The sequence below is a fragment of the Nicrophorus vespilloides genome, unplaced genomic scaffold (genome assembly GCF_001412225.1).
Source record: "Nicrophorus vespilloides isolate i.1.1-1 unplaced genomic scaffold, Nicve_v1.0, whole genome shotgun sequence".
In the NCBI taxonomy this organism is placed as follows: Eukaryota; Metazoa; Arthropoda; class Insecta; order Coleoptera; family Silphidae; genus Nicrophorus; species Nicrophorus vespilloides.
The window spans coordinates 278050-292861 of NW_017099656.1; the positions used below are offsets into that span (position 1 = coordinate 278050).

At 27.5% G+C, this 14812-nt stretch overlaps 1 protein-coding gene across 2 annotated transcripts in view; it reads left to right on the top strand.

Moving 5' to 3' along the window:
- Positions 1 to 14812, top strand: part of LOC108565057 (prolactin-releasing peptide receptor-like) — a 59074-nt gene that overhangs the window by 21047 nt on the left and 23215 nt on the right. The window contains exon 2 of one of the 2 annotated variants that reach the window (XM_017924315.1): positions 3037 to 3084. The gene's annotated coding sequence lies outside the window, so the exon portion shown is untranslated. The remainder of the gene's footprint in view (positions 1 to 3036; positions 3085 to 14812) is intronic. The other variant, XM_017924316.1, reaches the window with a different exon arrangement.

Consider the following 14812-nt stretch of genomic DNA (forward strand, 5'->3'; position numbering starts at 1 on the left):
TCGGTCTTTTTGAGTCACGATGATAATAATATTACATTTACTCCCTTAGTTTCAGTTTATCTCCATCGAATAATTAAAATTAACATTTTACGTATTTAATAAGTTTTTATAAAAATTAATAATCTAGCAATACCTCGCATAGTGCGGGTAATCAGATCTGCCAATAACCCAGACTATTTGAAATCCGACTAATCGAGGAACTACATTAATGTTCTTATTGGAAGTAAAAAAACGATAATACAAATGTAACATATATTCATACCCCATGAAATTTGAATTTGTTCTAGTATTCAAGCGTTGATAATTAAAAAAACAACTTGTTCTTTGCTTCCTATGTGCTCGTGGGTCCCGTGGGTCCTTGTGAATATGTAGATTTTATTACTACACTACTGCATTTTAAAGAATTTAATTTAGTATTTTTTATTATTAAAGTAAATAAATCGAGCAAATAATAGATTTGAAAGATGGGATTCGTTATTTATAAGTTTGTTAGGTTGTTAGTAAGATGAAACGAACTGTTGATCTAATGAGCACACCGAGATGCGGTTTTGATTTCGCAAACGTCTTCCTTGGAATATGAAATATTCCACGTATCCGACGATATATCTAACCGAAGAAGGCCAGTAACTGTCAAGCTGTGTTATGCGATTATTCATGCACGACTGGATAATACATCTATTTGTGGATCACGGTTTTAAATCCAACGTCGTTTTTCATAATGCCATTTGTTCACGATTGCTTTGTTCATTCATCTTCTCCATTCACAATTTAATTAACTGTTTGTACTTTTTTTTGGAAAATCTGTCCCTGCATAACATTTATTAAGTTATGTTACGTAATAAAATAAATAAACAATTCTATTTTATATATTATAAATATGAAGAAAACTATTTTGTAACTTATTTATCCTATATATGGAAAATGTTATAAACATTTATTGTTTTCTTAAGTTTTGTTCAATTTCTAAATCAGAGTATTTTTTGAGTATTTTAAAGATTTGTTGTTGTTTTTTTTACATGAAACGACAGTAAACACAATGAAACGTAGGAGTAACAATGCTACTAAAATGTATAATATTGTTAATATTAAAATGTGTATTACAGTAAATTTTACAATGTTAAAAAATTGTTTCAATCTTATTTACAATCTGCCATAAATTGACAAGAAGTAAATATTAGTGCCATAATAGTAATGAGAGAAACAACAACCTAATGGAAAATTTTCTGTACAATTGTGTAAATATACAATGGAACTGTACAAGGGCAATATCAAGTACGTCTTCAATATTAGTTTCCATTGATTATTTGCGGGAGAAAAGAAAAGTTTGCTAGATTATACTTAGTTACAATGGGGCTTGTCCATTGCAGAGATGCAGTTTAAGATAATTAATGTGTTTACAAAAGGAGCATTGGTGATTTGCGTGACAATAGATTTGCCGTTGCATTGAGTCGAGTTCTGAGGTCAAATTATAGTGTAGTTATCTGAGCAGGATAATGAATAAATTTGTAGTTAGGGTTTGCTGTTGGACACGACTAATTAACAACTCCCAGATAGAGCGTATTATTATTATTAATTCACTACGTGCACGTTTTCCTCGTTTCGGATTCTGCATGTGATTTTCTATGTGCAAGAGTTCTTTCTGTCCTGGGAAACAATCCAAAACCACAGACGAATTTCAAATTAAATGTTGTAAGGCAACCATATCGACGTGCCATCCGGATGGGTTGATGCAGGGACATGTAGAGGATAGGCTCAGTTTGATTTCCTGCCGGTCAAATGCGGAAAATGCGGTGGCTCCAATCGTGTGAAAATTCCAATAATTATTCCAACTGAAAATTGCCAACCGCGAATCGATACACCATGTTACGAATGACTAGATGATGACTATCAATGATAAAACACAAAAAATATACAATACTTAAAGGAATTTTACAACTATTATAAAATTAAATAAATTTAATAGTCAAAATCAATACATTTTAATAGAAAAATATATAAATTAAAATTTTATTTTATTTCTGAAAAAACATGTGTATTCGTGCATGTAATTTAAAATTATTTTGTAAAATTAAATAATCGACATGAGTATACAGTTAACGAATATCATACTAAATTACTTTGTTAAACGAAACTTCCTATTCAGAGGCTAGAATGGGAATACGTACCTTGGCAAAGAAAATTAAAAGCTTTTGTCAAACGATGAAAAGTTTTATGAAATAATCAGTCATATTACATACAAGTTGTTATCACATTTTGATGAGTAAAGTTAATTATTTCTGCTTTTCTTTCTGTACTAAATAAATTTCTAACATCCTTTTTATCTAACATCTCATTTAAATTAATTTCTAATTTTGTGGATGTTATTTTTTGCTGTTCGCCTTAAATTTCATTAATTTTATGTTAAATAATGCTTCAAATTGCGGAATTCTTTATATCGCAGCTTCGTTATCAGAGGTAACGTTAACCGACATAATTGTATTTTAATAGAAAAAATTCTTTTTTTTGTAATCCAATAAAATATATCGAAAGGCGAAGATTTAAAAGAGTCTTTATATTACACAATACACAAGGTCCTTCTATTGATTTCTTTTGAGATGAATGCACAATCCACCAAACAAATACACATATTTCTAACAGTAACACATAAGACGATATTGATTTTTGTTACATGATTATCATCATTTACTATTTACTAATTATTAAACTATTTATATAACTTTACTTATTATATATCAAGAATATTAATGAAAGTTCCTTTAACTTTTTATTTTTTCTTATTGATCAAAGCTTAAATATATATAAGGTAAAGCGGAAATAAATTACATAAATAATTCTTGTATATTTATTTTTTGTCTTTACATTTATAGCGTTCAATATGAAAGAGTATACTTCATTAACAGGGATTTGAAAAAGTATTATTCTTATATAAACAGAAAGTTTTTAATTTAAATACGAAAGCGTCCGTAGATAATTCGTCCCTTTTTACATCCTGCAGCAATTAAAAAATAATTATGTTTTCTTTGCTTCTCGTTTCAGGCTTCCCGGGACACGGAGATGTTAAACCCCTCAAAGAATTATTAGTAAGTAAGTACACTCAACCCTTAATAATAATAATAAAGAACGTAACAATACTTGTACGGAAGCCATATATTTCTTTCCCTGCTTTGCCACACAACATTATTATATTAAATTTAAAAGAAACAAAGCAAAATTCACTGTAATATAACTATGGCTTCAATATTCAAATTGAATATATATTTAATGAAAGCCGAAATCTCATATTGATGAACGCATTATATCATACTCTTTCTGCACTACCAAAAAAATCGTCTCGCTCTCTGTTTGAAACCCGACCGCAATCTGCTATTAATTATAAACACAATACCGTGATATTACTAATTAATCATACGAAAATTTAATGATCATTGAACAACTTCTCGTTGTCCACCCTCTTTTCGAGCTACAACGAGCATTACCAACGAACAGATTTATTAACTCGTATATTTTTCGAGAAAGTTGTTTATTAACATTTGTTCATTAATTATAATGATTACAGTAGAAAGTTTTAACGCATTCAATTAGTCATAAGCAAAATACGCAGCAAATTAGATTTTAGTAGACACTTCTATTAGTTAACTTTGTACAAGCATTTCTGACATGTACCAACTTGAAGTGACTACGCGACAAGATTTTGGTAAATAAAGAAACTGAAATATAAGTTGTATAATGTTATGGTAGCGTATAGCAACTTAAATAATATATCACAAATTTCAAGAAAGAAAATTTTTCAAGTAGTAGTGGTCTGAGTTATATAAAATAGTGTATTTTAAAACTTTATCATCATAGTTTATCCAAATTTATTATGTTGATAAAATAATTTGTTATATAATTGTAGGGCTTGAAAATATATCTGAATAAAACACAATTATCCTGCAAATTGTATATTATATAATCAGTCAAAATAAATGCGAATTTCGGTACAGGATTAGTTCAACTTGAATAAGATCTGAATAATCTTAATTATTCCTCCAAAGAAAAAACAACATTCTTGATTTAATTTGTACTCCGTATACATCTTAAGACTTCCACACCACAGATTTTGGCTTTGATCTCACGAATTAAACCTACATTTGTACGCAATTTTAGTGGATTAATTGAAATATTTTTTACAACTGGATGTTTTTATTCTGTTGGATTTTCATAATTACTTGATTTATTTTGTTAATCATCACTGCTTCCATTTTAAACAGTAATTTTTAAGTTTTAGAAATGTAGTGAATTGTTGACTGTTCATTGTATGTAATTTATGAATAAATTCTCTGAATAATAAAAATATGTATTAGAACAACTACAAAATAATCACAAAAATTCTCATCAATAATATGTCAAAAAATGTGCATAAGATATTTGGTAAATATTTTGATCCAAATTCGTGGAAATATTCATAGCATTCGAATCGCTATTGGAATTTTACTGCGTTTGCTATTTTATTCCTGGAGTCAGTAAAGCCTTCAAAGGGAATAAGCTTTCTAGTGTGCATTGATAAGATGCATATAACGAGCATAATAATCCTTTTTAATTGAATACTAGCGTTAGGAATTAATATAATTATTTCCCCCCCTTTCTTTATCCAACTTTAAAATGCATTTTGTTACGTTTGATTCTTTAAATTGTAGGAATTACGTGGACTCTTTTAGCATATGACAAAACTTATTACATAACGTTTTTTATTGCAAAACTAAAATATTAACTTTTTCTAATAAAACAAGTCAGAAACCTATATGTTAACAATATAAAACTGATTTTCTAAAGAAAAATTAAACAATTATTTCTTAAGCAACTATTTTTATAAAAAATATATGAAGGTAAAAGTCCTTTCTTTATAAAAATTACAGTATTTGTCACGTGAGTCAACATTTCTAAATTGTACAAGTTATTAACTATATTTTAAATAACATATACACATAATTGAGTTAAATAATAATTTGATATTTCGTAATAATTAGCTCTTTCCTCATCAAGAAAAAAACTTTTAATTGGACATTGTATTTCTAGTGGTTGAATGCTTTAGTTTGTGCGGAAATTATAATTTGTACGACAAGTATATAAGCAAAAGCTCAGCAATGTCAACGCTTATTAACGTAGCAAAACTTTACTCTATAGACCCCCTTTTATCTCTCTCTCTCCAGATACACGTATTTCTGCAAATTCACCCTTTAATAAAATCCAAGATGAAAATCAATTAAATTACACTCGATGCATAACACATTTTTAAATTGGATTTAAATCAGGCGGATTTTGGGTAAAAAAAAAACCTGGTGCGTGACGAGAATCAACCAATCTTATAATTAGTTTAGCTTGGATAATTCAATCATTATGGGGCGCCAGGATAGCGTTTCTAAAATAAATCTGCGGAGCAAACTTGGAATTTTCGTCGCGTCCTTTTCCTTGTACACTCCATCTATAAAAGGAAACGTGTTCTTCTTGGTTTTTTTTCTTATTTCCTCTTCCACAATTGAAATTTATAATCTACTTTGCGCTCAAATGACGCGGATAAATTTTGGATCATCTTGCCGGTGACGCAAGGTCTTCGTCTTCTGTACCCAAGCACTCCGTTATTTATTTATGTTTCTTATTTTCGTGTCTACAACATCCCTCGTCGTGATTATCACTTTAATAACATTTTCCGACAATTTATCTTTATCTTATTTTTAAATTGCTTCCATAAATTAGTATACTTCTTACTATATATTAAAATAATTATTACAGCACTTTAACATTTTTTTTAAATTACTACACATGTAATTTGAATTTTATTAATAATATTTTTTTCATATCAAGAAATATTTTATTTTGTCATTATTTTTCATATATTTGTATGAAATTTATACCATTTGAATATGCAGTAAATTAGTTCTTGTTTGACTGTTTGGAATTTACTACACCGTAGCAGCTTTAACTGCACATGAGTTATGAGTTGAAATAGATTATAATTTCAGTTGAAATTCAGGAGTTTGCACTATTTCAGCCGATGAACTACAATATATATTATGCAATAAGTGTATTGCTTGTATATTATTTATTTGGTATTCTCTGTTTTTTTTCCCTAAAAGAAAGATGACACCATTTTAAACAATTCTTGTAACTTCTTACTATTACGGACAGTTAAATATTTTTATTTAAATTGTACAACAAACTATAATAAAATTATCTCATGCCTTATTTGATAGTATTATTTAAATTCGTTGGTTACAGATATAAACGTTCACAAATACAGGAATACCACGCAATAAATAAACTGAACAAAAAGAGATTGTATAATTTAAAATCCGATTATTTATGTATACAAAATATTATTTTTAAAATTTATTTTTATTTTAATCATAAAAATTTAGTTTATTTTGAAATTTGAAAACCGTACTATAGTAAATCCACATACATGGAAGCCCCACTGTGCGAACTACTGCTATACATTTATATTAATACTAATAACAATAATTTATAGACAAATAATCAAATTATTCAAGTTTATATTTAAATGTTTTATCGGGACGACTAATAGCCGAATGATTAAGTCGCCCTACCCACGATTTCATGGGCTTCGGTCCAAATCCTGGTCAAGCCAGGCCCTTGGTGCTCTCGGTGCTCTCGGTGCTCACATCACAGATGGACAGTCAAATGAATGAGGTTCAGCATATGGACTTTGAGCCAAGTCGTTGGACAATGACAGTGTTAAGGATAGCAGCAGATTCACAGTCAAACGAATTAGTGGAATCGCAGTACCAACCAACAAATTAATATCAAATCATCACTATCCACTGGGAAAGATTATCCATTTAATGTCAACCGTGAATAAAATTATATGACATAAAAAAAAGTTTTATCTCTTCGCTTAATTTCAAATTTAGAATATTATATAAGCCATGTGTATATGAAATAATTTACATGATTCTGACTCATTTTATACCCTAATCAAATTATTGTTTCGTTTAATTAACTTTACAAAATGATTCAATTTCCTTTTGACATCAACTATTCGTAATAACCCATTCATTTTAGTAGCCTGTACTCCTCTAACATCCTTATCTGAAGACCAGATATATCGTTTATGATTGTCCTGATATATTCATATGTTACTGACATATTCATATGTTACTATTATTCCCATTGTCTATATATTACAATTGGTTTAACATATTTGATTAGTTCATGTATTTGACAACTAGTTCTTATAGCACATATTACAAAACAAATATTATCAACGTCAATTATTTGTATACATATAGTTGTAATAATTACAAATTAATAATTTTTAAGAATGCATGAAAATTTAAATTAAAACTTTATGAATAAATTATGTTAACGGAAACTTAAAATTCAAAATCTAGTGACATAAAAAAACTTTAACATTACAAACAAGTGGAGTTAAGAGAAAAAGTTTATCCATTTTAATATAATTGTTACATTTCTCTAGTTAAATAAAAGTTGTTAAATAACTTTATTGTGCTTATAAGAAATTTGTATGTTTCTCGAATTACTTAATTTATTATTTACCAAGTAAAAACACTAAAACTTACATGAATAGATAGTTTTAAGTAATTCCATTTATGTTACTTCTTATAACGAAGTCTGCAATTTCAAGCATCATGAGGTAAACGTCCTCATTATAGAATTTAAATATTGCACATTTTTTGATGTCAAAAGCACATCAAGAGACAGTTAAAAAAGTTGTTGCCTTTTGCAACAGATAAATCGAGTAGATTTTTTTCGATTTCACTTTAAATATAAATAAAAAAGATTTTCATTTTCTTTAGACGGAAAATATGAGATTCTAGCCATAGTAAATTTACCACTGAAAAGGAAGTTTCGCTAAATAAAGTAATTTCGTGTAACCCATCCTGTTCTTTAGTCGAGATACGACTGTACTGCACTTTTATACATTATATTACGTGCATCACTTTATATGTAAATTTCAAAATTATTCTTACCCGAAAAATATATCATCATAATTGGCTAAATCATAAATTCTGTGAAGTACATACGATTGGTTGATGTAATCTTTTTGTACATGCTAATAACCGGAGCGGATGTCCTGCGCTTCCGGTATGTCATCTGTTGTAAAAAAAGGCTCTCCTTTTTTCCCTCTCTATTTAAACAGGGATGAAAGGAAATATTTGCCGTTTCGATGTCAATCCGAGTTATTCACGATGGTAATCTTCTTCCAGATTGCATAACGTGAATGTGAATGAATGCATACGCTTTGTACCAGCTTCACGAGCACGTTATATTTCATTACGTAATCCGGGTTTGCTGACTGCGTTTCCTCTTGTATTACGACTATTTTATAATTCTTTTATATAAATAAATATCTTTCTGCATTTATGTTTTTTTTTTTAAAGTTACAACAATATACATGTTTTTAAACGTTAATTACTATAAATCATGAATCTGTAATTGAATCTGGATGGAAATTCTGCATCAAACATGACATTAATTAATAACCAAAGATATTTATATGCGTACGTTCAAGCTAATTTTCTGTGTTACCCTTATTACGTGCTCTAAACATACATAACTCCCTTAGGAGATACATTATCGAAACTATTATAGACTGGAAAAGGGCATGCGGGTACGCTAGAAACTCAGATACCGATATGGCTCCCAATTAACCAGTTTCCTTAAATAATTGCAAAACGGGTTCAATTAAATTCGTTTGAATCAATTTAGACGCCTGGTCAAGATCTGAAGAAAACCGTTATTTCTTCTCTCGATCTTTGTTCGCATCTTGAAGCAATTAGCTTTTGTTGCAATAGAACGTTCAGTTTGAAATTTTAAACTTTATCACGCCTGGATTAAATGTAATTTCATGGAATTATAAAATTTCTTAATTTTGTTGTTAGTTCAATAATAATATATTTGCGTAATCATTACTTAGTAATACGTATAATACATTATTCTATGAAATAGAGTAATTTTTAAGATTTATTTTTCCCGTTTTCTCGAACAAAAAAAATCCCGGGAAAAGAATCTGTTACATCCATAGCTCGCTATAGTAAATCGGGAATTTTATTTATTAACTGTTTGATAATTTTCTGAAAAATCGAGAAATTAATTTTAAATTTCCCCGAAATAAAAAATCCAAGAAGAATAATACTGTGCTATGTAACTAGTAATATCATAAATGATAAAATGTAAAAGTTATCTAATAATTCTTATTAAATATTATTTAAAAGTTTAAAATTTCTAAGAGTTTTTATTAAAAAGTGTTTATTGTGATAATGTTTAATAACTAGGTAATTTGTAAAATAACTGCCTAAAGTATTATATTATATAAATATTCTCTAAATGAACTATCTTGAACCATTAATTCATTAAGTACATAGGAATTACATAGTGTATTGACATTATAAACTTTGAAGGAAACGTATATAATGAAGCTATATATCTATGTAAGTGCTAGTTCATTGATACTAATTGCATTTCTCGGATCTCGCAGAATATATGTTAAGAGTAACTACTACTAACCCATTTGCTAACCCTCTCATCTTAAAACTACTAATATCTCAATAAATTATACTCTCATACGTATTATATATAAGATATTGTATTTATGTTACAATTGTGTAGAATTAAGGAATTGCTGAAGTAAATTCTAGATTAGATGGACTTGAGTGTTGCTTAGGCTACTGTAATCTATTCTTATCGCTAGTAAATTCCTGTTGCTGCACCATATATTCTTTGTAACGGTTAAATCCACGTTCTGTTAACTTTACAAATCGGATTAGCCTAGTCCTAGGGCAGGTCACTTCCTGTCTTGTCTTATTCGTTTGCGACTTGTTGGAGCGCAAATTGTATTTAAAGGGAAAAAGACGAAATAATGGATTACTTTATTTTTCTCTAACAAAATATAAAATGTTGTGTAAATGTTGTAGTTACATAATAAATGAATGAATAGTTTTTATTAATAATAAAGTAAAATTGTTTCCCTTTCAAATCATTAATTATAACTTACTTTTGTTGTGTAATACTATACAATTCATTTATTAGGAATAAAAAAATGTCTCATAAAATAAATTTGATGCATTTCATCAGATTTTATAACTTTTTTAAATAAAATTAAAAGTAATCTTAAAATTATATATATTATAAAATCATATTCTTAAAAAAATAACAAATTTATAATTTTTTTTAATATTTATAAAATATTTATTGAAATAATTTAAAAATAATATGCAAATATTTTTATATTCTCCATTTCTATAAATGCTATAATAATTAACAATAGATGGTCATAAAACTGATTGATTAATGATATTTAGTATGTATGTAACATGCATTCAGAGAGTAGATTAACGGTATCATGTCTAGTTGGCTGAGTCCCTTTATGATCCATTGAACTACACCACTCGACATCATTTTCAATTATTATCTCTCTTGATGCATAGTCGCAAATTATTTGTAGCGACAAAGTTAAAACTCAAGTATCATTAATTTTAAATGACATTTGTCTTTTATTAACAATACTTATTTTATATCACATAACTTTTATAACCAGTTGTCGATAACTTTAAATAAATATATTAGTGGTAATTGTTGTTTTATATGAAAACATAAAAAATATTTTTAGTAATTTTTAGTAATAAATAAGATAATAATAGTACTATTTATCTTTCTTAAAAAATAATTTTCTTACATTGGTATAGTATACTTTTTAAGAGTTATTTTTCTGTAAGATTTTCTACTAATTTTGTAAACTTCAATTTTTGCTCGTAAGAATTTGAACTGGTAGGGCTGCATCAATAACAGTAAACAAACAAATATCAGGGGTTGGCAAACCGGGTTAAATTACCCAAACAGTAAATTCTGGGTGGTAACGAGGATGTTCAACAAATACAATTCTATGTATCCATGAACAAATGTTGGAATTCAGTATTCCTCTCATCATCTATCAATTGAAACTTTTAGAATTTGCCTCCTCTTACCGCATAGCATCTCCAGCGATATAAAGGGGTAATATCGGTGTAAATAACTATATTGTGGGGTATAGGTAAACAGGTTCCCCAAACCCTAATCTAATGAAAATAAATAGATTAATATGAAAATTTTAAAGATTTAACAGATTATCATTTAAATATATAAAAAATGATTTTTTTTATTACTAAGAAAATATAAATTAAATATATACAAATTTAAAGACGACGAAAATCGGTAAGGAACAATGTTAGTCGTTACTAAAACATACCACAAATTTGCAGCGTTTTCGATGAAAATCACTGAAGTTTATCAATGTTGGAGATGTTTGCTGATTATTATGTAACTGTATTCAATACGACCACACTTGTTTAAGATTGGTCTCGTAAATAAATATCATCCAATGATAGTTTTAATGTTTTTTCATTGATACTTCTCACTAAATAATTTTTAAATAGTTAGTATTCTGCCCCCTTTTGGTACTTATCGGCCACCATTGTTGCCACCTTCGGTGTGAAAGGTGGGAACAGTTGGAGAGGAAGCTTAACTCGGAGGAGTTAAGCATGGGGTATTAGTAGTTAAGCGGTAGTTTAAGTAACAGTATTCGTTAAGTATTAGTTTAATAGAGAATTAGTTGAGTATAGTTCTAAGTATAGTGTAAGTGTGTAAGATATAGTTAATAAACGCCATCCTTGAAACCCCAAAACAATTTCTGCCATTCATCTCCGCAACTTCGTTCAAAACAACAATTATTTAAATAATTGCAGGCAAAAAATTTGCATGCCATAGGTCTTACCGCTTTTATAATAATAAATTAATAAATAATGTTTTAAAGTTATATCAGAGAAAAAAAAGACAAATTTTATTGAATTATTGGAACTTTCCAAATTTATTTCCGTGTTCTCAAATCAAAATCTATTTACAAACAATGCGATTCTACGATTCACTTGATACTCGATATAACGAATAACAATAGTTTATACTAAGAATAATCAGTGCGGCCGTATTTCGGATAATTCATTTTCGTGCTCATAAACTAAATAGAGAAATTTGTTATTCTAGATAGATGTGCGTCCTTTTTATTGTCTGCGCAAATAGGGAGAGAGATCACTCTCTCTACTTCATGCATACTGTCTATTTGCGCAAACGTCGTTAGTAATTTGATGCCGTCATATAATCGTTTATGATTATGCGGTCGCCAGTTTGTCTAAGTGGAAATATTATATGCCAACGTCCGATAAAATCAATACGTTACACAGTAATTTTTATGATTATGTCCAACTTTTAATCGCCAATTATTTCGAGCCGTTAATTTACGTGAAATTTATGCTTCTATTATTAGCGTGGAAAAAGAAGCGATGTTGTATTATTAATTGCAGCTCGACTAATTAGTTTCATCTAACTGTACGCAAATTCCGGTGATGTGTTCGAGCACATAATTAATTATTTTCGAATTAATACGCAGTAATAATACCATACAGTTTTCAATTTCGTGGCGTTACGTTCACACCATTATCATGTCAATTTATTTACAAAGATGTCCAACATTGATTTTGTTTAATGGTCTAGTAAATTTGCCTATTATCACGTTCATTTATTTACTATATTTTTATATTATTTTAAATATATTCAATTTAAATTAGTTTTAATTCAATTAACAATTTTTTATATCTAATAAAAATAAACGGGCAGAAAGACCTATGGTCAATAGTCCTTTGTATCAGTTGCTTTTTTTTGATATTATATATATTTATTTTGTTTTTGTACGACTGATGCAATAAACATTATTATTACTATTAAAAATAGATTCTATTAATTGTCTATGCATTTTGTTTTCTAACCTTTATCTATTTACAATAATTCAAGAAGCTAATAATTCTTGAATTTGTTTCATCTGTATTTTTTTATTATCAAGACTACGCTTAATATTATGTGTACTTAGAAATTTCTTACTGGTCACCTGTTAAACAGTCTACGAAATATTTCTCATATTTTTACCATTTTACATGTTAAAAACTTTGAAGAACGCTGGTATAATTTAGAAAACCTTGTTAGGAATGAAGACGAAATTGAAAAAGTTTCTATCTAACAAAAGATTTAAATGAAATTTTTTTGTGAGAATTATTATGTTTTAGAAAGAAGAAATGTTAAAAGAAAACAGCAAACATTTAACTTTAGAATAATATTTTAAAACGTAATTTAACTTTGTATATAATTTGACTGTTTATTTAAGAAAACATTTTAGTACAATTGAAAAACAAGTTTTCTGACTAGATATATTCGCTTAAAAAAGTAATTTTATGGAATACATTCTATTTAAGTACTTTGTCAAATTTATTTACATTTATCAAATTTACTAGTTTAACTTTTCAAATTTATTAAAACTATTTTCTCTAAATATAGTAAATACACGAATTGAATACAGTTTTTTTTATTTTTCATTTATTTTAGCGTAAAAGTTGCGAAGAACTGAACTATTCAATATATGAATTTAGTTTAGATGATATTGAAACAAAATTATATTAAGAAAATGCACGTAGAAATTTAATCAAGTATAGTGCATTGGAATATCCTAAGTGATAGAACAAAAATTACCTTTCCAATAGTTATTTTACTTAATATTATGTATCAAGTAGTAGTTTATTTTCATATCTTTTATTTTAATAAAAATAAAACTAATTTTTATTAATCATAATTTAGGTAAAATGGATATCGGCAGAACACTTTCTGCAATTAATTAAGAAAGGATCAATACAATAATGATTCGAAAAAGTATTTTTTCTAGAAGCTTCTTTAATAGACTATTTCATCATATATTGCTTGAGAAATGTGAGATAGTTCAACTAGCTTTATTAAAGTAGAAAGTGAAACTTCCCTCGCTACGAGACCTCTTTGTACGCGTTTTCCTCGAGGCGTGCAATATAAAATATGTAATAAAAACCAATTTAATTAAATTTATTTATCATTCTTATATTACCTGAAGGTAACATAACACGTATATTCAAATACACAATCAAATGCAAATAAAAAAACAATCAAACACAACTGAACATTTCTATGTGAAATGTTTAATATAATATAATTAACAGAATAATTAATAAATTGTATTTGTTATTTATTTATTATGGCTAACGACCAATGTTGTCGAAAGTAATTTTTTATAAAAAATAAATTAAATGATAATCATTTAAAGTTTAGTAAATATTTCAGATCTTTCATAATAATGTTGGATAAATGAATGAAAAAAAAATATTCACTTGAATTGAATTTAATGCTTCAAAACATTTTATTTAGATAATACACGTAAAAATGTAATAAACATAAGAAAAGGGTAAATGTATTGTTTTTTTTTTCATAAAAAAATGTATGAAGCGAAATTAGAGACGAGGAGTATAGCAAAATAGAAAGCCTAGAACAATTACTTCGTGAGAAATAATTAAACGGAATTTTTGCATATTTCCTGTATACAGCAGTGCCGTTTTGAACTGAAGTTAATTAAATACTCAACTATAAAGAAATAATTAAATTCTACCTGAACGCATGTACACATATTTTTTTTGTAATAAAAAAGTCTTTAAAGTTATGAAATTAATACACAAAAAATATTAATATTTCAAAATCAATAAGTCTCTAATAAGTAGAAGAAATAACAATATTTAATTAATTTAACATAAAATTACATAATCAAATACATACATAAAGTGTTGAAAATAAAATCCATATAAATCATAGTATTTCCGCACTAAATTTAAGAGTTCCGTTAATGTGTAAACTATAAACTTTAAGTTCAATTGAAAAGCTTATATTAAATTTTGTTTTTAATCATCCACCAAATATAATA